This window comes from Pristiophorus japonicus, unplaced genomic scaffold (assembly GCF_044704955.1).
Source record: "Pristiophorus japonicus isolate sPriJap1 unplaced genomic scaffold, sPriJap1.hap1 HAP1_SCAFFOLD_704, whole genome shotgun sequence".
Taxonomy (NCBI): domain Eukaryota; kingdom Metazoa; phylum Chordata; class Chondrichthyes; family Pristiophoridae; genus Pristiophorus; species Pristiophorus japonicus.
In genome coordinates, this window is record NW_027254618.1 from 14,350 (window position 1) to 36,706 (window position 22,357).

General features: G+C 45.4%; 1 pseudogene; it reads left to right on the forward strand.

Annotated features, from left to right (window-relative positions):
* The first annotated feature begins 9,394 nt into the window (after nt 1-9,394).
* The window catches only part of LOC139256297 (zinc finger protein 850-like), a 175,630-nt pseudogene continuing 162,667 nt past the window's right edge, over nt 9,395-22,357 (forward strand).

A 22,357-nucleotide genomic window follows, 5' to 3' on the forward strand; every position in this document is an offset into this window, starting at 1 on the left:
ATCCTTCTGAACTCCAACGAGTAAAGACTCAGTCTACTCAATCTATCATCATAAGGTAACCCCCTCATCTCCGAAATCAGCCTAGTGAATCGTCTCTGTACCCCCTCCAAGGCTAGTATATCCTTCCTTAAGTAAGGTGACCAAAACTGCACGCAGTACTCCAGGTACGGCCTCACCAATACCCTATACAGTTGCAGAAGGACCTCCCTGCTTTTGTACTCCATCCCTCTCGCAATGAAGGCCAACATTCCATTCGCCTTCCTGATTACCTGCTGCACCTGCAAACTAACTTTTTGGGATTCATGTACAAGGACCTCCAGGTCCCTCTGCACCGCAGCATGTTGTAATTTCTCCCCATTCAAATAATATTCCCTTTTACTGTTTTTTTCCCCCAAGGTGGATGACCTCACATTTTCTGACATTGTATTCCATCTGCCAAACCTTAGCCCATTTGCTTAACCTATCCAAATCTCTTTGCAGCCTCTCTGTGTCCTCTACACAACCCGCTTTCCCACTAATGTTTGTGTCATCTGCAAATTTTGTTACACTACACTCTGTCCCCTCTTCCAGGTCATCAATGTATATTGTAAACCGTTGTGGTCCCAGCACCAATCCCTGTGGCACACCACTAACCACCGATTTCCAACTCGAAAAGGACCCATTTAAATCGACTCTCTGCTTTCTGTTAGCCAGCCAATTCTCTATGCATGCTAATCCATTTCCTCTGACTCCACGTACCTTTATCTTCTGCAGTAAACTTTTGTGTGGCACCTTATCGAATGCCTTTTGGAAATCTAAATACACCACATCCATCGGTACACCTCTAATCCACCATGCTCGTTATATCCTCAAAGAATTCCAGTAAATTAGTTAAACATGATTTCCCCTTCATGAATCCATGCTGCAACTACTTGATTGCACTATTCCTATCTAGATGTCCCTCTATTTCTTCCTTAATGATAGCTTCAAGCATTTTCCCCACTACAGATGTTAAACTAACCGGCCCTATAGTTACCTGCCTTTTGTCTGCCCCCTTTTTTAAACAGAGGCATTACATTAGCTGCTTTTCAATCCAATGGTACTTCCCCAGAGTCCAGAGAATTTTGGTAGATTATAACGAATACATCTGCTATAACTTGCGCTATCTCTTTTAATACCCTGGGATGCATTTCATCAGGACCAGGGGATTTGTCTACCTTGAGTCCCATTAGCCTGTCCAGCATTACCCCGCTAGTGATAGTGATTATCTCAAGGTCCTCCCTTCTCACATTCCCGTGACCAGCAATTTTTGGCATGGTTTTTGTGTCTTCCACTGTGAAGACCGAAGCAAAATAATTGTTTAAGGTCTCAGCCATTTCCACATTTCCTATTATTAAATCCACCTTCTCATCTTCTAAGGGACCAACATTTACTTTAGTCAATCTTTTCAATTTTATATATCGGTAAAAGCGTTTATTATCTGTTTTTATGTTTTGCGCAAGTTTACTTTTGTAATCTATCTTTCCTTTCTTTATTGCTTTCTTAGTCATTCTTTGCTGTCGTTTAAAATTTTCCCAATCTTATAGTTTCTACTAACTTTGGCCACCTTATACACATTGGTTTTTAATTTGATACTCTCCTTTATTTCCTTGGTTATCCACTGCTGGTTATCCCTTCTCTTACTGCCCTTCTTTTTCACTGGAATATATTTTTGTTGAGCACTATGAAAGAGCTCCTTAAAAGTCCTCCACTGTTCCTCAATTGTGCCACCGTTTAGTCTGTATTTCCAGTCGACTTTAGCGAACTCTGCCCTCATCCCTCATCCCACTGTAATCCCCTTTGTTTAAGCATAGTACGCTCGTTTGAGACACTACTTCCTCACCCTCAATCTGTATTACAAATTCAACCATACTGTGATCACTCATTCCGAGAGGATCTTTTACTAGGAGATCATTTATTATTCCTGTCTCATTACACAGGACCAGATCTAAGATAGCTTGCTCCCTTGTAGGTTCTGTAACATACTGTTCTAAGAAACAATCCCGTATGCATTCTATGAATTCCTCCTCAAGGCTACCCCGTGTGATTTGATTTGACCAATTGATATGTAGGTTAAAATCCCCCACATGCCTCCATTATTCCCTTGATTATTGCCCGCCACACCATGAAGTTATTATTTGGGGGCCTATAAACTATGCCCACCAGTGACTTTTTCCCCTTACTATCTCTAATCTCCACCCACAATGAATCAACATTTTATTCATTAAAGCCAATATCGTCTCTCACAACTGCCCTGATATCATCCTTTATTAACAGAGCTACCCCACCTCCTTTCCCTTCTTGTCTATCTTTCCGAATTGTCAGATACCCCTGTGTGTTTAATTCCCAGTCTTGGCCACCCTGCAACCACGTTTTTGTAATGGCCACCAAATCATACCCATTTGTAATGATTTGTGCCGTCAATTCATTTACTTTATTTCGAATGCTGAATGCTTTTTGGTAGATGTTTTAATACTAGTTGTTATACCATGATTTTTCGTTTTGACCCCTCCTGCAGCGCTTTTATATTCACACATATTGTCCTTTCCTATCACCTTGTGGTTTACACTTACCCCAGTGCTACTCTGCTCTGTTGCCTCCTGCCTTTTGCATTCTTTCTTGGGGTCCTGTTCATCTGAGCTCTCACCCACTCTAACTAGCTCAGAGCCCCCTCTTGGGTTCCGAATACTCCTTGCATTGAGGCACTGAGCTTTCATGCTTGCCTTTTTATTACACTTTGACCCTTTAAAATTTTGTTGTACATTGGCCCTTTTTGTTTTTTGCCTTGGGTTTCTCTGCCCTCCACTTTTACTCATCTCCTTTCTGTCTTTTGCTTCTGTCTCCATTTTGTTTCCCTCTGTCTCCCTGCATTGGTTCCCATCCCCCTGCCATATTAGTTTAATTCCTCCCAAACAGCATTAGCAAACACTCCCCCTAGGACATTGATTCCGGTCCTGCCCAGATGCAGACCGTCCGGTTTGTACTGGTCCCACCTCCCCCAAAACCAGTTCCAATGCCCCAGGAATTTGAATCCCTCTCTGCTGCACCACTGCTCAAGCCACGTTTTCATCTGAGCTATCCAGTGATTCCTATTCTGACTAGCACGTGGCACTGGTAGCAATCCAGAGATTACTACTTTTGAGGTCCTACTTTTTAATTTAGCTCCTAGCTCCTTAAATTCGTCTCGTAGGACCTCATCCTTTTTTTTACCTATATCGTTGGTACCAATGTGCATACGACAACTGGCTGTTCTCCCTCCCTTTTCAGAATGTCCTGCACCCGCTCCGAGACATCCTTGACCCTTGCAACAGGGAGGCAACAAACCATCCTGGAGTCTCGGTTGCGGCCGCAGAAACGCCTACCTATTCCCCTTACAATTGAATCCCCTATCACTATCGCTCTCCCACTCTTTTTCCTGCCCTCCTGTGCAGCAGAGCCAGCCATGGTGCCATGAACTTGGCTGCTGCTGCCCTCCCCTGATGAGTCAGCCCCCTCAACAGTACTCAAAGCGGTGTATCTATTTTGCAGGGGAATGACCCCTGCACTACCTTCCTTGCACTGCTCTTTCTGCTGGTCTTCCATTCCCTATCTGGCTGTGGACCCTTCATCTGCGGTAAGACCAACTCGCTACACATGCTACTCACGTCATTCTCAGCATCGTGGATGCTCCAGAGTGAATCCATCCTAGGCTCCAATTCTGCAACGCGGACCGTCAAGAGCTGGAGGCGGATACACTTCCCGCACACGTAGTCGTCAGGGACACCGGAAGTATTCCTAAGTTCCCACATGGTATAGGAGGAGCATATCACGTGACCAAGCTTTCCTGCCATGACTTAACCCTTAGATACACTTAAATTGGCAACCACAATGCTAAAGTTTACTCACTGTTTTCGAAGAGAAAAAAGAAAAACTACTCACCAATCACCAGCCAATCACTTACCCCCTTGGCTGTGATGTCGCCTTTCTGTTTCTTTCTACTTTTTTTTTGCCTTCTCCCTGAAGAGAAATTATAATGGAGAACAAGGAAACGGCAGAGAAATTAAAAATATATTTTCAGTCTGTCTTCACGGAAGAAGGTGTAAACAAAATTGCCGCAACTACTGGATAACCCAGGGTCTAGCGAGAATGAGAAACTTAAGGAAATTGGTATTAATCAAAAAATGGTACTGGAGAAATAATGGGACTGAAAGCCAATAAATCCCCTGGACCTGATGGCCTACATCCTAGAATATTGAAACATAGAAACATAGAAAATAGGTGCAGGAGCAGACTATTCTGCCCTTCGAGCCTGCACCACCATTCAATATGATCATGGCTGATTATGCAACTTCAGTACCCCATTCCTGGTTTCTCTCCAGATCCCTTGATCTCTTTAGCCGTAAGGGCCACATCTAACTCCCTTTTGAATATATCTAACGAACTGGCATCAACAACTTTCTGTAGTAGAGAATTCCACAGGTTCACAATTCTCTGAGTGAAGAAGTTTCTCCTCATCTCGGTCCTAAATGGCTTACCCTTTATCCTTATACTGTGACCCCTGGTTCTGGACTTCCCGAACATTGGGAACATACCTAACCGGTCCAATCCCGTCAGAATTTTATATGTTTCGATGGAACCCTCTCATTCTTCTATATTCCGGTGAATATAAGCCGAGTCGATCCAAGCTTTCTTCATATATCAGTCCTGCCATCCCAGGAATCAGTCTGGTGAACCTTTGCTGCACTCCCTCAATAGCAAGAATGTCCTTCCTCAGATTAGGCGACCAAAACTGTACACAATAGTCAAGGTGTGGCCTCACCGAGGCCCTGTGCAACTGCAGTAAGATCTCCCTGCTCCTATACTCAAATCCCCTCGCTATGAAGGCCAACATGCCATTTGCTTTCTTCACTGCCTGCTGTACCTGCATGCCAACTTTCAATGACTGATGTATCATGATACCCAGGTCTCGTTGCACCTCCCTTTTCCTAATCTGTCATCATTCAGATAATATTCTGCCTTCCTGTTTTTGCCACCAAAGTGGATAACTTCACATTTATCTACATTATACTACTTCTGCCATGCATGTGCCCATTCACCTGACTTGTCCAAGTCACCCTGCAACCTCTTAGCATCCTCCTCACAGCTCACACCGCCACCCAACTTAGTGTCATCTGCAAACTTGGAGATATTACATTCAATTCCTTCATCTAAATCATTAACGTATATTGTAAATAGCTGAGAAAGGTAGCTATAGAAACAGTGGATGCATTGGTTGTCATCTTCCAAAATTCCATAGATTCAAGAACTATTCCCATGGTTTCAAAGATCACAAATGTAACTGGGCTATTTAAGAAAGGAGGGAGAGAGAAAACAGGGAATTATGGACCAGTTAGCCTGACATCTGTAGTCGGGAAAATGCTCGATGCTATTATTAAGGACGTGGGAACAGGAACTTAGAGAATATTAATAAAATTTGTCAGAGTCAACACGGCTTTATGAAAGGAAATCATGTTTGACAACTTTTTGAGATTGTAACTAGCAGAATAGATAAGGAGGAACCAGTGGATGTGGTGTATTTGGATTTTCAGAAGACATTCGATAAGGTGCCACATGAGGTTATTAAACAAAATGAGGGCTCATGGGATTGTGGGTAATATACTAGCATGGATTGAAGATTGGTTAACGGACAGAAAACAGAAAGTAGGAATAAATGGTTCATTTTCAGGTTGGCAGGCTGTAACTGGTGGTGTGTCACAAGGATCGATACTTGGGCCTCAGCAATTCACAATGTATATCTGATTTGGATGAGAAGACCAAATGTGATATATCCAAGTTTGCTGATGATACAAAGCTAGGTGGGAAAGCAAGTTGTGAGGAGGGTACAAAGAGGCTTCAAGGGGATAAAGAGAGGTTAAGCGAGTGGGCAATCATCATACAATCATAGAAATTTACAGCATGGAAGGAGACCATTTCAGCCAATCGCATCCAGCCTAATCCCACTTTCCAGCTCTTGGTTCATAGCCCTGTAGGTTGCGGCACTTTAAGTGCACATCCAAGTGTCTTTTAAATGTGGTTGAAGGTTCATGGCACTACAACCCTTTCAGGCAGTGAATTCCAGACCCCCACCACCCTCTTGGTGAAGAAATGTCCCTTATCTCCTCTAAACCTCCCCCCAATTACTTTAAATCTATGCCCTCTGGTTGTTGACCCCTCTGCCACGGGAAACCAAATCATCCCTATCCACTCTATCCAGACCCCTCATAATGTTATACACCTCAATCATGTCTCCCCTTAGCCTCCTCTGTTGCAAAGAAAACAGACTCAGCTTCTATTTTCTTTCATCATAGACAAAATTCTCCAGTCCAGGCAACAATCTTATAAATCTCCTCTGCACCCTTTCCAGTGCAATCACACCTTTCCTGTAATGTGGTGACCAGAACTGCATGGAGTACTCCAGCTGTGGTCTAATAAGTGTTTTATACAGTTCAAGCCTATCCTCCTTGCTCTTGTATTCCATGCCTCGACTTATAAATGCAAGTATTCCATATGCCTTCTTAGCCATCTTATCAACCTGGCCTGCTACCTTCGAGATTCTGTGGACCTGCACTCCACAGTCCCGATGTTCCTCTACACTTTCCAGTGTCCTACCATTTAATGTGTATTCCCTTGTCTTGTTAGACCTCCCCAAATGCATTACCTCACACTTATCCGGATTGAATTCCATTTGCCACTGTTCTGCCCACCTGACCAATACGTTGATATCTTCCTGTAATCCGCAGCTTTCTTAGGATAAGGGGTAGGCCATTTAGGACTGAGATGAGGAGAAACTTCTTCACTCAGAGAGTTGTTAATCTGTGGAATTCCCTGCCGCAGAGAGTTGTTGATACCAGTTCACTGGATATATTCAAGAGGGAGTTAGATATGGCTCTTATGGTTAAGGGGATCAACAGGTATGGAGAGAAAGCAGGAAAGGGGTACTGAAGGAATGATCAGCCATGATCTTATTGAATGACGATGCAGGCTCGAAGGGCCTACTCCTGCACCTATTTTTCAATGTTTCTATGTTTCTTTTTCATTATCAATGACTCAGCCTATTTTAGTGACATCTGCAAACTTCTTAATCATATACCCAACATTTAAGTCCAAGTCATTGATATATATTGATAAGAACATGGCAAATGGAATATAATGTGGAGAAATGTGAAGTTATCCATTTTGGTAGGAAACATAGAAAAGCAGAGTATTTTTTAAATGGTGAGAGATTGAGAAATGTTGGTGTTCAGAGGGATCTGGATGTCCTTGTACATGAATCACTGAAAGTTAACATGCAGGTACAGCAAGTAATTAATAAAGCATGTTGGCCTTTATTACTAGTGGATTTGAGTATAAGTGTAAAGTAATCTTACTGCAATTATATAGGGCCCTGTAGTATTGTGTACTGTTTAGGTCTCCTTATCTAAGAAAGGATATACTTGCCATAGAGGAGGTGCAACAAAAGTTCACTAGACTGATTCCTGGGATGCGGGGATTGTCCTATGAGGAGAGATTGAGTAGATTATGCCTCTATTCTCTAGAGTTCAGAAGTATGAGAGGTGATCTTATTGAAACATACAAAGTTCATACAGGGCTTGACAGGGTAAAAAAACATACAAAATTCGTAGAAGGCTTGACAGGGTAGGTGCAGGAAGGATGTTTTCTCTGGCTGGGAAGTCTAGAACCAGGGGTGAGTCTCAGAATAAGAGGTCAGCCATTTAGGACTGAGATGAGGAAAAACCTCTTCACTCAGAGGGTGGTGAATCTTTGGAATTCTCTCCCCCAGAGGGCTGTGTAGGCTTTCAGGGTTTGAATATATTCAAGGCATTGATCAATAGATTTTTGGATATTATGTAAATGAAGGATATGGGGATAGTGCAGGAAAGTGGAGTTGAGGTAGAAGATCAGCCAAGATCTCATTAATGGCGGAGCAGGATCGAGGGCCGAATAATTTTACTCCTGCTCCTGTTCCTTACGGTCCAGTGCCCCCAGAGCACAATATTCACGCTGCAGGAGCCCAGTGCGCAGGCGCAACACCGGACTGTACCTGGAGCATGCGCATTGTGACTTTGATCAGACCGAACGCGGCCTGGAAGCGGGCAAAGGCCGGATCCACAGTTTGGAGCCGATCCGAATCAGCGGGGAACAGGGGAGGAACGCACCTCGCAGGTAGGCTTCATACACACCTAGTGTAGGTCGCAAGCATGTATTAAGAAACTATAAGTTCCGAATTTGCAGCTCCAGGGCATTTTCGCGGCAACAAACCGAGGGTGACGGCCGCCATCTTTGTGAAGGACAGCTGCAGGTTTGTGCTCCGCCATGGTGACTCATCGAGCAGTAGAGCGCATGCGTGAACATCTTTGCAAACGAACAACGTGTGGGCGGGGCTTCAGTGTCCCAGTGAACCCAGCCAGAGTCAGCACCTTCAGGGATGGAGAGGGAGGGGAACCAGTGAGTGTAGAACTGAACCCAGCCAGAGTCAGCGTCTTCAGGGGAGGAGAGGGAGGGGAACTAGTCAGTGTAGAACTGAACCCAGACAGAGTCAGCACCTTCAGGGGAGGAGAGGGAGGGGAACCAGTGAGTGTAGAACTGAACCCAGCCAGAGTCAGCACCTTCAGGGGAGGAGAGGGAGGGGAACCAGTGAGTGTGGAACTGAACCCAGCCAGAGCCAGCACCTTCAGGAGAGGGAGGGGAACCAGTGAGTGGAGAACTGAACCCAGCCAGTGTCAGCACCTTCAGGGGAGTTGAGGGATGGAACCAGTGTGTAAAACTGAACCCAGACAGAGTTGGTGGTGAAAAATGGGAGCAGAGAACAAGCTGTCTTCAGACGTGCGATGTGTTTGAATTTCAAGACAGGGAGAACGGAGACTGTATGGGATGGGGATTTACAGCTTTGGAGGAACAAGAAAGGAAAGAATGTTCCATAGAATCTAGATACGTCTGTTCTGAATTTCTGTCATTTACTTGCAGTAATTATTTTTGTAAACTTCTTTTCCAGGGTATTAGAATGGGAGGATTTGCCAACGGGAAGCTCTAAAACTAAATATCACATCAAAATCTGATGGAATCACTCAATTCCTGAGGACTTGAATACTATCGGCCTTTGAATGTGGAAAGAGCAATGTTTGTCTGTTCTGTCTGTGGCAACAGATTTCAAACATCAATGTGACTGGAAAAGCACCAAGACACACGCACCCAAGTGAGAGTGTTCCAGTTCACTGCCTGTGGAAAGAGCTTTAACCAGTTATACAGCCTGTAAAAAGATCAAACCGTTGACAGTGGGGAGAAAACATACACGTGTTCTATGTGTGGACGAGCATTCAATTGATCATTCAACCTGGAGAGACACAAGGACACCCGCACCATGGAGAAACCGTGGGAATGTGGGGACTGTGGGAAGGCATTCAATTACCCATCCCAGCTGGAAATTCATCAGCGCAGTCACACCGGGGAGAGGCCGTTCACCTGTTCTGTGTGTGGAAAGGGATTCACTGTGTCATCCCGACTTCTAACTCACCAGCGAGTTCACACTGGGCAGGGGCCATTTATCTGCTCCGAGTGTGGGAAGGGATTCACTTTGAAATCTAACCTGCTTTCACATCAGCGAGTTCACACGGGAGAGAGGCCGTTCACCTGCTCCATGTGTGGGAAGGAATTCACTCAGTCATCCCACCTGCTGACACACCAAAGAATACACGCTGGGGAGGGGCTGTTTACCTGCTCTGAGTGTGGGAAGAGTTTCGCTCAGTCATCCCGCCTGCTGGCACACCAGCGAGTTCACACTGGGGAGAGGCCGTTTACCTGCTCCATCTGTGGGGCGGGATTCCATCGGTCATCCCACCTGCTGGCACATGAGCGAGTTCACTCTGGGGAGAGGCCATTCACCTGCTCTGTGTGTGGGAAGGGATTCACTCAGTCATCCAACCTGCTGAAACACCAGCGAGTTCACACTGGGGAAAGGCCATTCACCTGCTCCGTGTGTGGGGAGGGCTTCATTCAGTCATCGAACCTGCTGACACATGAGCGAATTCACACTGGGGAGAGGCCGTTCACCTGCTCAGTGTGTAGGGAGGGATTCACTCAGTCATCCCACCTGCTGACACACCAGCGAGTTCACACTGGGGAGAGGCCATTCACCTGCTCAGTGTGTGGTGAGGGATTCGCTCGGTCATACACCCTGATAACACACCAGCGAGTTCACACTGGGGAGAGGCCGTTCACCTGCTCTGTGTGTGGGGAGGGATTCACTCAATCGTCCAACCTGCTGAGACATCAGCGAGTTCACAAGTGCCTGCAGGATTTGGATTCTGCTGTTATGCCAAACTGAATCATGTCCATTTTGGTATATGTGGTTTCTTTTTATTGATATTGATCACCCCTATAACTGGAGATTAATATTCTAGATATTGGACCAACTAATCAACGGGAAAAGGGTCAGATAAAAATAATGCTGATTGTGTTTGTATCCATATTTCACTGTTTAAACGGCTTTCTTCAAATACTGAAAGGTGCAACAAATGGAGCTAAACTTTCTTGAACCATTGATAATAAAATGAATTGAATCTGCAGGTTTGTTTTGGATTTCTTTGGGATGGAGCCAGGCATTGTGTGCCTTGAAATATCGCCGGTGTCTAGTAGATGACGCTGTCCCTCCTATTTACTCTGACTGAGAGGAGCGTGACTGCCCCCTAGAGCAGAAGGAATTAGGGCAGCTCAGGGTTAGACACTGAAAATACTGCACCCCACAGGGACATCACTTACTGTCCCCTCCCTGGGGCAGCTCAGGGTGAGAGATTGAACATAATGCATCCCACAGGGATGTCTCATACTGCCCTCTCCCTGGGGCATCTCAGGGTCAGACACTGAACATACTGCATCCTACAGGGACATCACACACTGCCCTCTCCCCGGGGTAGCTCAGAATCAGAACTTAGAATGGGAAGGGGCGGATCCAGTTGTCATGGTCCATGTAGGAATCAACAACATCGGTAGGACTAACAGTGAGGTTCTGCTGAAAGAGTTTGAAGAGTTGGAGTCCAAATGAAAAAGCTGAACATCAAAGTTAATAATCTCCAGATTGTTACCTGAGCCACACACCTATTGGTCGAGGGATAAGCAGATTAAAATGTTAAATACGTGGCTAAAAGAGTGGTGTAGAAGGCAGGAGTTTTGCTTTATGGGGCACTGGCACCAGTACTGAGGAAAGAGGGAGCTGTTCCATTGGGATGGGCTCCACTTGATCTGGGCAGGAACCAGTGTCCTGGCAAATCAAATAACTAGGGCAGTAAACAGGGCTTTAAACTAATGAAGGTGGGGGAGATTCAGGGAAGTGTACAGAATGGTTTAGATACAGAGTAAAAGCAACAAATTACATGTCAAGGCGCTAGAGCAGAGCAGGGTTTGGTGTAAGAATAAGCAGAGTGGGTCAGGAAGGGACAGAGAGACTAACAAAGGTAATAGGGCATTACTGACAAAGAAGAAATCAAGGAAACAATTTTAGAAAACGAAAACTAAAGGCACTATATCTGAATGCACAAAGAATTCTCAATATAATAGATGAATTAATAGCGCAGACAGAAATTAATAGGTTTGATCTAATAGCCATTATGGACACGAGGTTGCAAAATGACCACAGTTGGGAACTAAATATTCCAGGATACGTAACTTTTAGAAGAGATAGCAAAATGGAAAAGGAGGAGGGGTAGATCTGATAATAAAGGATGGGATAAAGACAGTAGAGGAAAAGAATCTTAGCTCAGAAAATCAAGAAGTAGAATCATTGTGGGTGGGGCTAAGAAACAGCGAGGGCAGAAAACATTGGTGGGCGTTCTTTATAAGCCACAAACTGCAGTGGTAATGTAGGGCACAGTATAACTCAGGAAATTAGAGCTGCATGTAACAAGATAATACAATAATCTGCATACAGACTGGGCAAACCAAATTTGCAGTAATAGTGTGGAGGATGAATTCATGGAAGGTATACAAGATGGTTTTCTAGATCAGTATGTTGAGGAACCAACTAGATAACAGATTATTTTAGATCTAATATTATGCAATAAGAAAGGTTAATTAATAACCTTGTAGGAAAGTGGCCCTTTGGGAAGAGTGACCATAATTATATAGAATTTTACATTAAGTTTGAAAATGATTTAGTTAACATAGAAACATAGAAAATAAATGCAGGAGTAGGCCATTTGGCCCTTCGAGCCTGCACCGCCATTCAATGAGTTCATGGCTGAACATGCAACTTCAGTACCCCATTCTGCTTTCTCGCCATACCCCTTGATCCCCCTAGTGAATTGGCTTCAACAACTTTCTGTAGTAGAGAATTCCACAGGTTCACCACTCTCTGGGTGAAGAAGATTCTCCTCATCTAGGTCCTAAATGGCTTACCCCTTATCCTTAGACTGTGACCCCTGGTTCTGGACTTCCCCAACATTGGGAACATTCGTCCTGCATCTAACCTGTCTAAACCCGTCAGAATTTTAAATGTTTCTAAGAGATCCCCTCTCATTCTTCTGAACTGCAGTGAATACAAGCCCAGTTGATCCAGTCTATCTTGATATGTCAGTCCCGCCATCCTGGGAATTAGTCTGGTGCACTTTCGCTGCACTCAATAGCAAGAATGTCCTTCCTCAAGTTAGGAGACCAAAACTGTACACAATACTCCAGGTGTGGCCTCACCAAGGCCCCGTACAACTGTAGTAACCCTGCCCCATACTCAAATCCCCTCGCTTTGAAGGCCAGCATGCCATTTGCCTTCTTAACCGCCTGCTATACCTGCATGCCAACCTTCAATGACTGATGTACCATGACACCCAGGTCTCGTTGCACCTCCCCTTTCCCTAATCTATCACCATTCAGATAATAGTCTGTCTCTCTGTTTTTACAACCAAAGTGGATAACCTCACATTTATCCACATTATACTTCATCTGCCAAGCATTTGCCCACTCACTTAACCTACCCAAGTCACTCTGCAGCATCATAGCATCCTCCTCGCAGCTCACACTGCCACCCAATTTAGTGTCATCCGCAAATTTGGAGATACTACATTTAATCCCCTCGTCTAAATTATTAATGTACAATGTAAACAGCTGGGGCACCAGCACAGAACCTTGCGGTACCCCACTAGTCACTGCCTGCCATTCTGAAAAATATCCATTTATTCCTACTCTTTGCTTCCTGTCTGACAACCAGTTCTCAATCACGTCAGTACACTACCCCCAATCCCATGTGCTTTAATTTTGCACATTAATCTCTTGTTGAAAGCCTTCTGAAAGTCCAAATACACCACATCAACTGGTTCTCCCTTGTCCACTCTACTGGAAACATCCTCAAAAAATTCCAGAAGATTTGTCAAGCATGATTTCCCTTTCACAAATCCATGCTGACTTGGACCTATCATGTCACTTCTTTCCAAATGCGCTGCTATGACATCCTTAATAATTGATTCCATCATTTTACCCACTACCGATGTCAGGCTGACCGGTCTATAATTCCCTGTTTTCTCTCTCCCTCCTTTTTTTAAAAAAGTGGGGTTACCTTGGCTAACCTCCACTCCATAGGAACTAATCCAGAGTCTATGGAATGTTGGAAAATGACTGTCAAGGCATCCGCTATTTCAAAGGCCACCCCCTTGAGTACTCTGGGATGCAGACCATCAGGCCCTGGGGATTTATCGACCTTCAATCCCATCAATTTCCCCAACACAATTTCCTGACTAATAAGGACTTCCCTCAGTTCCTCCTTCTTACTAGACCCTCTGACCCCTTTTAAATCCGGAAGGTTGTTTGTGTCCTCCTTAGTGAATACCGAACCAAAGTACTTGTTCAATTGGTCTGCCATTTCTTTGTTCCCAGTTATGACTTCCCCTGATTCTTCCTGTAGGGGACCTTCGTTTGTCTTTACTAACCTTTTTCTCTTTACATATCTATGGAAGCTTTTGCAGTCCATTTTAATGTTCCCTGCAAGCTTCCTCTCGTACTCTATTTTCCCTGCCCTAATCAAACCATTTGTCCTCCTCTGCTGAGTTCTAAATTTCTCCCAGTCCCCTGCTATTTCTGACCAATTTTTATGCCACTTCCTTGGCTTTAATATTATCCCTGATTTCCCTTGATAGCCACGGTTGAGCCACCTTCCCTTTTTTATTTTTACGCCAGACAGGGCTGTACAATTGTTGTAGTTCATCCATGCGGTCTCTAAATGTCTTCCATTGCCTATCCACTGTCAACCCCTTCAGTATCATTCGCCAATCTTTCCTAGCCAATTCACGCCTCATACCTTCAAAGTTACCCTTCTTTAATTCTGGACTATGGTCTCTGAATTAACTGTTTCATTCTCAATCCTAATGTAGAATTCCACCATATTATGGTCACTCTTCCCCAAGGGGCCTCGCACAATGAGATTGCTAATTAATCCTCTCTCATTACACAAGACCCAGTCTAAAATGGCCTTCCCCCTAGTTGGTTCCTCGCCATATTGGTCTAGAAAATCATCTCTTATGCACTCCAGGAAATCCTCCTCCACTGTATTGTTTCCAGTTTGGTTAGCCCAATCGATATGCATATTAAAGTCACCCATGATAACTCCTGCACCTTTATTGCATGCACCCCTAATTTCCTGTTTGATGCCCTCCCCAACATCACTAGTACTGTTTGGAGGTCTGTACACAACTCCCACAAGCGTTTTCTGCCCTTTGGCTCCACCCATACCGATTCCACATCATCCAAGCTAATATCTTTCCTTACAATTGCATTAATTTTCTCTTTAACCAGCAATGCCACCCCGCCTCCTTTTCATTTCTGTCTATCTTTCCTAAATGTTGAATACCCCTGGATGTTGAGTTCCCAGCCTTGGTCACCATGGAGCCATGTCTCCATGATGCCAACCACATCATATCCGTTAACTGCTATCTGCACAGTTAATTTGTCCACCTTATTCCGAATACTCCTCGCATTGAGGCACAGAGCCTTTCTAAGACACTTTGACCCTTTAGAATTTTGCTATAAAGTGGCCCTTTTTGTTTTTTGCCTTGGGTTTCTCTGCCCTCCCCTTTTACTCATCACCTTTCTGTCTTTTGTTTCTGTCTCCATTTTGCTTCCCTCTGTCTCCCTGCATTGGTTCCCATCCCCCTGCCATATTAGTTTAACTCCTTCCCAACAGCATTAGCAAAGACTCCCCCTAGGACATTGGTTCCGGTGCTGCCTCGGTGCAGACCATCCGGTTTGTAATGGTCCCACCTCCCCCAGAACCGGTTCTAATGCCCCAGGAATTTGAATCCCTCCCTGCTGCACCACTGCTCAAGCCACGTATTCATCTGAACTATCCTGTGATTCCTACTCTGACTAGCACGTGGCACTGGTAGCAATCCTGAGATTACTACTTTTGAGGTCCTACTTTTTAATTTAGCTCCTAGCTCCTTAAATTCGTCTCTTAGGACCTCATCCCGTTTTTTACCTATATCGTTGGTACCAATGTGCACCACGACAACTGGCTGTTCACCCTCCTTTTTCAGAATGTCCTGCACCCGCTTCGAGACATCCTTGACCTTTGCACCAGGGAGGCAACATACCCTCCTGGAGTCTCGGTTGCGGCCACAGAAACGCCTATCTATTCCCCTTACAATTGAATCCCCTATCACTATCACTCTCCCACTCTTTTTCCTGCCCTCCTGTGCAGCAGAGCCATCCACAATGCCTTGAACTTGGCTGCTGCTGTCCTCCCCTGATGAGTCATCCCCCCCAACAGTACTCAAAGTGGTGTATCTGTTTTGCAGGGGGATGACCGCAGGTGACCCCTGCACTACCTTCCTTGCACTGCTCTTCCTGTTGGTCTTCCATTCCCTATCTGGCTGTGGACACTTTACCTGCGGTAAGACCAACTCGCTACACATGCTAATCATGTAATTCTGAAACTAGGATATTAAATCTAAACAAAGTAAACTCTAGGTATGAGGGTGCGGGAGTCCTCCCTTTATTTATTGGGGACTTGGCCTGGAGGGTGTTGCATGGAACAGTTCCATACAATAAGTTTTAAGGTCGGTTCACGGACTCCCAGGCCAGCTGCAATTTCTGCGGTCTGGAGGACTCCATGTTCCACATCTATGTTGTATGTGTGAGGTTGCAGCTCCTTTTCCAATATTTGAAGGGGCTGCTCCTCAAGTTCTGGCTGCACTTCAGTCCCACACTCCTGATCTTTGGGCACTGTGTGGAGGGGAGCGGGAAGGTCCGAAAGACTCCTCGAAGGATTGCTCCTGGGCATGGCCAAGGTGGCCATCAACTGGTCCAGGCAGTGGGCAGTCGAGGGGGTCGTTCAGCCCGACTGCCTGCCTCTCTTCTGTGGTTACATCTGAGCCAGGGTGTCCCTGGAGATGGAGCACGCGGTGTCCACCGGGACACTCGCGGCCTTCTGCGAGAGGTGGGTGCCGGAGGGACTGGAGTGCATCATCACCCCCAGTAACCAAATTTTACTTTGAACTACGTAATGTCTAAAGTTTCATTTGTTTAAGTTTGTCAGTTTAATCAGGGGGCACTTGTATTGATGTTACTACAAAAATAGTTGTAGGTATAAGGGAAGAGTTGGTTCAGGTAGTTTGGGAAACTATATTGAAAGGTATGACAGCAGAAAAGGAATGGCTAGCATTTAAAGGATGAATACATAATTTACAACAAACATGCATTTCTTTAAGGCAGGCACAAAACCCCCCTCATGAATAGTGGTCCAACTGTGGCCAAGAAAAGAAATTAAAGATAGTATTAGATGAAAGTAAGATGCTTATAATGTTGTCAAAAAGAGCAGTAAGCCTGGGAAGATTTTAGAATTCAGCAAAGGTGGACCATGAAATTCATAAAGAAACGGAAACTAGAATATGAGAGTAACCTATCGAGAGACAAAATAACAGACTGCACAAGGTTCTATAGGTATGTAAAAAAAGGAAAAGATTAGCAAAAGTAAATATGGGTCCCCTACAGGATGAGACAGGAGAAATTATAATGGGGAACAAGGAAATGGCAGAGAAATTAAACACATACTTTGTGTCTGTCTTCACGGAAGAAGGCGCAAAAAAATTGCCAGCACTACTGGAGAACCCAGGATCCAGTGAGAATGGGGAACTAAAAGAAATTAGTATTAATCAAAAAATGGTACTGGAGAAATTAATGGGACTGAAAGCCAATAGATCTAATGGCCTACATCCTAGAGTATTGAATTGGTAGCTATAGAAATAGTGGATGCATTGGTTAACATCTTCCAAAATGCCATAGATTCTAGAACAGTTCCCATGGTTTGGAAGGTAGCAAATGTAACTGGGCTATTTAAGAACAGAGGGAGAGAGAAAACTGAGAACTACAGACCAGTTAGCCTGACATCAGTAATAGGGAAAATGCCAGATCCTATTATTAAGGATGTGGTAACAGGCACTTGGAGAATAATAATATGATTGGGCAGAATTAACACGGCTTTATGAAAGGGAAATTATGTTTGACAAATCTGTTAAGGGTTTTTTGAGGTTGTAATTAGCAGAACAGATAAGGAGGAACCAGTGGATAGGGTGTATTTGGATTTTCAGAAGGCATTCGATAAGGTGCCACAAGAGGTTATTAAACAAAATTAGGGCTCAAGGAATTGGAGGTAATACTCGCATGCATTGAGGATTAGTTAGCAGACAGAAAATGATTAGGAATAAATGGTTCATTTTCAGGTTGGCAGGCTGCAACTGGTGGGATACCACAAGGATTGGTGCTTGGGTCTCATTAATTCACAATATATATCAATGATTTTGATGAGAGGATCAAATGTTATACAGTTGGAAGTCTCTGGTCCGGCAGCCTTGGGACCTGGCCGGTGCTGGAGAATTTTCCAGACCTCGGGAGGTCAGCTGCTGACAGCAACCTGGACGTGTTCTGTGCATGCATGGGGAGAGAAGCGGTGGTGTGGGAAGAGAAGAGGAGCGGGGAGAGAAGCGGCGGGGAGGAGAGCGGTGGCGGCAGAGTGGAGAGCTGTGGGGGGGGCAGGTGGGGGGAGAGAGCGGGAGGAGAGCGGTGGGGGGGGGGTGCGACGGAAGACCCATGGCAGGGGAACACGGTGATGGGGGAGTGTGGTGAGGCGGGGGAAAACGGTGGCAGTGGGGGGGTAGGTGTAGAGCCGGGTGGGGGACGGAGAGTGGTGGTGGCAGCGGGGGGGGGGGGGGGAAAGAGGTGGAGAACGGGGTAGAGGGCGGAGTGCAGTGGTGCAGTGGGTGGGGTGCTGGAGAGAGACAGCCTGGGGCGAGGCCTAGCTTTAGTGCCCCAGTCAGCCGCCTGCCCTTCCCTTTCCATTCCTTGCCTGACCCGCTTACCTCAATGATCAGCATCATTATAGGCAATCCCTCGAATCGAGGATGAATTGCTTCCACGCCAAAAAGAGATGAAGTCACAGGTGTTTCAATGAAGGACCTAATATTCCAGATCCCAGACCACATCTTGAAGGGTGGGAGATGCCTGTGCGTGGATTATTTTTAACGTGTGGTGGCCGTTGCACACCAGCCACCACACAGGCTTCACAGAGCTAGGTCTTGATCCAGTGGCAAGGATTAAGCAAGACAACTGGAGACCAGCTCTGCTGCAAGGACCTAATGTGCACACATACCGCTGTGTGGATGGACCCACGCTGCCCCTGGGCCCTCACCTCTTCTGGGCCTGTACTCACGTCTCTCCTGGGTCCCGATCTTGTCCCTCTACGAAATCTCGCCGCTCCTTTGCCCGACTTCACCGTTCCAGCTAGCCTTGACCACACTGCAATCAGCGACAAGGATTTGGGTGACGTCAAATCCAATCGCCCTTTTCACAGCTTCAATGAACAGCACAGGACACCACCCACGCCAGGACTGTTGTTAGTCAAGGAATGTTTCCAGAGTAAAGAGACCCGGACTGGAGAGATACAACCTGTATATCCACGTTTGCTAATGATACAAAGCTAGGTGAAATGCAATTTGTGAGGTGGGTACAAAGAGGCTTCAAGGGGATATAGACAGGCTCAGTTAGTTGGTAAGAATATGACAAATGGAATATAGTGGAGAAATGTGAAGATATCCACATTGGTAGGAAAAATTGAAAAGCAGAGTATTTTTAAATGCTGAGAGAAGTTGGTGTTCAGAGTCATGGGTGTCTTTGCACAAGAATCACTGAAAGTTAACAAACAATCAATTAAGAGAGCAAATTGTATGTTTGCATAAGAACATAAGAAATAGGAGCAGGAGAAGGCCATATGGCCCCTCGAGCCTGCTCCACCATTTAATACGATCATGGACTAAGGTCCACTTCCCTGCCTGCTGCCCACAACCCCTTATACCCTTATCGGTTAAGAAATTGTGTATCTCTGTCTTAAATTTATTCAATGACCCAGCTTCCACAGCTCTCTGAGGCAGTGAATTGCACAAATTTACAACCCTCTGAGAGAAGACATTCCTGCTCATCTAAGTTTTTAATGGGCGGCCCCTTATTCTAAGATTATGCCCCCTAGTTCTTGTCTTCCCTATCAGTGGAAACATCCTCTCTGCATCCACCTAGTCAAGCCCCCTCATAATCTTATACGTTTCAATAAGATCACCTCTCATTCTTCTGAATTCCAATAAGTAGAGGCCCAACCTACTCAACCTTTCCTCATAAGTCAACCCCTCATCTCCAGAATCAACCGAGTGAACCTTCTCTGAACTGCCTCCAAAGCATGTATATCCTTTCTTAAATATGGAAACCAAAACAGTATTCCAGGTGTGGCCTCATCAATACCCGGTACAACTGTAGCAAGACTTCCCTGCTTTTATACTCCATCCCCTTTGCAATAAAGGCCAAGATTCCATTGGCCTTCCTAATTACTTGCTGTACCTGCATACTAACCTTTTGTTTTTCAAGCACCAGGATCCCTACGTCCCGCTGTACTGCAGTACTTTGCAATTTTTCTCCATTTAAATAATAACTTGCTCTTCGATTTTTTTCTTCAAAGTGTATAACCTCACACTTTCTAACATTGTACACTATCTGCCAAATTTTTGCCCACTCACTTAGCCTGTCAATGTCCTTTTGCAGATTTTTTGTGTCCTCTTCACACATTGCTTTTCCTCCCATCTTTGTATCATCAGCAAACTTGGCTACGTTACACTGGGTCCCTTCATCCAAATCGTTAATATAGATTGTAAATAGTTGGGGTCGCAGCACTGATCCCTGTGGCATCCCACTAGTTACTGATTGCCAACACGAGAATGAACCATTTATCCCAAATCTCTGTTTTCTGTTAGTTAGCCAATCCTCTATCCATGCTAATTGTTGTGTATGGAGAAAGACTCAGACTGAATACTGTGAGCTCAAATTAACGTGTGACCTTAGTCTTTTATTGCAGGTCTCCAGAGTGCCTCTCCAACCTGTGAAGCCTTCTTAAATACCTGTGCTCCCAAGGGATTATGGAATCCCTTGGGACTCCGGGGAATGAGCCCTCTGGTGGCTGTACAGAGTAAATACAAGTCCACATATATAACAACATTCCCCTCCCCCACCTCCCCCCCCCCACCCCCAAAGTCAATAGTGTAACTATTTACAATGTGAGTCGATCTGGGGCCTTTCTTGCCCTGGTTGATCATCTCGGTGTGAAAGCTGGTGTTGTTGAATCATTTGTTGGGCTCTCGCTGGGCTGCTGTGGATGATGGGTTCTGCTTCGTGGTCAACCATGGTGTCGGTTGCCAGTGGCATGTGTGTTGGGGGATCAAAAAAGGTAGGGTCCAAGGTGGGTTGCTCAGGGTAGTCCGTGAATCTGAGTTTGATTTGGTCCAAGTGTTTCTGGTGAATGAGTCCATTTGAAAGTTTGACCCGAAACACCCTGCTCCCCTCTTTGGCCACGACAGTGCCGGGAAGCCACTTGTGACCTTGTCCATAATTTAAAATAAATACAGGATCATTGATTTCAATCTCGCATGACACATTTGTGCTATCATGGTATGCACTTTGTTGAAGCTGCCTGCTCTCTACCTGTTCATGTAGATCGGGGTCAACTAAAGAGAGCCTTGTCTTTGAGTGCTCTTTTCATGAGCAGTTCAGCAGGTGGGATCCCAGTGAGTGAGTGGGGTCTCATGCGGTAGCTAAGCAGGACTCGGGATAGGCGAGTCTTTAGTGAGCCTTCAGTTACCCTCTTCAAGCCTTGCTTGATGGTTTGAACTGCTCTCTCTGCCTGACCATTGGATGCTGGTTTAAACGGGGCAGATGTGACATGTTTGATCCCGTTACGGGTCATGAATTCTTTGAACTCAGCACTAGTAAAACATGGCTCGTTGTCGCTCACCAGGACACCGGGTAAGCCATGTGTGGCAAACATGGCCTGCAGACTTTCAGTAGTGGCAGCGGACGTGCTAGCCGACATTATCTCACATTCAAACCACTTGGGGTATGCGTCTACAACCACAAGGAACATTTTACCCAAGAGCGGGCCTGCATAGTCGATGTGTGCCCTAGACCACGGTTTGGAGGGCCAAGATCATAAACTTAGCGGCGCCTCCCTGGGTACATTCCTTAACCATGAACATGTATTACACCTGTGAACGCAGGACTCTAAGTCTGCATCGATACCGGGCCAACACACATGGGACCTGGCTATCGCTTTCATCATTATGATGCCTGGGTGGGTACTGTGGAGGTCATTGATGAAGGTGTCTCTGCCCTTCTTGGGGAGCACTACTTGATTGCCCCACAGAAGGCAGTCTGCCTGTATAGACATTTCATCTTTGTGCCGTTGGAATGGCTTTATCTCTTCCTGCATTTCCACAGGAGCTGGACCAGCCCCCGTGAAGCACACAGCTTTTGACTAGAGATAATAAGGGGTCCTGGCTTGTCCAGGTTTTAATCTGCCAGGCAGTGACAGGTGATTACTCACTCTCAAATGCTTCCATAGCCATGGCTAAATCTGTGGGCTGTGCCATTTCCACCCCTGTCGTGGGCAATGGCAGCCTACTGAGAGCATCGGCACAGTTTTCTCTGCCTGGCCTGTGGTGGATGGCATAGTTGTATGCAGACAAACATGAGCGCCCATCTCTGGATGTGGGCTGATGCTTTGGTATTTATCCCTTTACTCTCAGAAAACAGGGATATAAGTGGCTTATGGTCAGTTACCAATACGAATTTTAGCCCAAATGGGTACTGATGCATTTTCTTTATCCCATAAACACACGCTAACGCTTCTTTTTCAATCATGCTGTAGGCTCTTTCAGTCTTAGACAGACTCCTGGATGCAGTTTCCCAAAATCATTAGCTTGTTGCAATACACATCCGACGCCATATGACGACGCATCACATGCTAGTACCAAATGCT